This window comes from Arachis hypogaea, chromosome 4, assembly GCF_003086295.3.
Source record: "Arachis hypogaea cultivar Tifrunner chromosome 4, arahy.Tifrunner.gnm2.J5K5, whole genome shotgun sequence".
Classification (NCBI taxonomy): Eukaryota; Viridiplantae; Streptophyta; class Magnoliopsida; order Fabales; family Fabaceae; genus Arachis; species Arachis hypogaea.
Genome location: NC_092039.1, coordinates 78,108,488 through 78,110,007, shown reverse-complemented (window position 1 = coordinate 78,110,007; position 1,520 = coordinate 78,108,488). Strand labels below are relative to the sequence as shown.

Sequence of the window (1,520 nt, the reverse complement as noted above, 5' to 3'; positions counted from 1 at the left end):
TAGGAATTTACCAGGATCCTATTTCTTTTTAGGTAAAATGTACTGAACCTAGGTATTCAGTTCATTAATGAGCAATGGAGGCTCATCCTCCGAAGTCACATTACCAAATATCTTGGCATTCCGCTTCATGATTGCTCTTAAATACTGGGCAACTTGCCCTTCAACAATGTCTTCATCTTCTTCAGAAGATGAATAGTCATCAAAGCTCATGAATGGTAAAAGGAGGCTCAATAGAATCTCTATGGTCTCTAGGTGAGCCTCAGATTCCTTAGATTCCTCAATTGGCAACTCCTTTTTGTCCAGAGGACATCCCAAGAGGTCTTCCTCACTGGGATTCAGGTCCTCCTCCTCCTCTGTGCATTCGGCCACACCAAGTAGGGTTATGGCCTTGCACTCTATTTTGGGGTTCTCTTCTGTATTGCTTGGGAGAGTACTAGGAGGAGTTTCAGTGACTGTCTTACTTAGCTGGCCTACTTGTGCCTCAAAATTTCTAATGGAGGACCTTGTTTCATTCATGAAACTTAGAGTGGCCTTAGATAGTTCAGAGACTATGTTTGCTAAGCTAGAGAGACTTTGCTCAGAATTCTCTGTCTGTTGCTGAGAAGATGACGGAAAGGGCTTGCTGTTGCTAAACTTCGTTTCCTCTACCATTATTAAAGCCTTGTTGAGGCTTTTGTTGATCCTTCCAAGAGAAATTTGGATGATTTCTCCATGAGGGATTATATGTGTTTCCATTGGCTTCACCCATGTAATTCACCTCTGCTATTGTAGGGTTCTCAGGATCATAGGCTTCTTCTTCAGAAGATGCCTCTTTAGTACTGTTGGATGCATTTTGCAATCCATTCAGACTTTGAGAAATCATGTTGACTTGCTGAGTCAACATTTTGTTCTAAGCCAATATGGTATTCAGAGCATCAATTTCAAGAACTCCATTCCTTTGAGGTGTCCCATTACTCACAGGATTCCTTTCAGAAGTGTACATGAATTGGTTATTTGCAACCATGTCAATGAGTTCCTGAGCTTTTGCAGGCATTTTCTTCAGGTGAATAGACCCACATGCAAAGGAGTCCAATGACATCTTAGACAATTCAGACAGACCATCATAGAATATATCCAAGATGGTCCATTCTGAAAGCATGTCAGAAGGACACTTTTTGGTTAGTTACTTGTATCTCTCCCAAGCTTCATAGAGGGATTCACCTTCTTTTTGTCTGAAGGTTTGAACATCCACTCTAAGCTTACTCAGCTTTTGAGGAGGAAAGAACTTGGCTAAGAAAGCCGTGACCAGCTTATCCCAAGAGTTCAGGCTATCTTTAGGTTGAGAGTCTAACCATACTCTAGCTCTGTCTCTTACAACAAAAGGGAAAAGCATAAGCCTGTAGACCTCGGGATCGACCCCATTGGTCTTAACAGTATCACAGATCTGCAAGAATTCAGTCAAGAACTGAAAAGGATCTTCTGATGGAAGTCCATGAAACTTGCAATTATGTTTCATCAGAGAAACTAATTGAGGCTTTAGC

General features: G+C 41.4%; 1 non-coding gene across 1 annotated transcript; it reads left to right on the top strand.

Moving 5' to 3' along the window:
• The first annotated feature begins 1,132 nt into the window (after positions 1-1,132).
• LOC112799247 (small nucleolar RNA R71) lies at positions 1,133-1,240 on the top strand. The gene has a single exon (XR_003200822.1). It is a non-coding gene; the product is annotated as a small nucleolar RNA R71 (small nucleolar RNA).
• Positions 1,241-1,520: the final 280 nt, after the last annotated feature.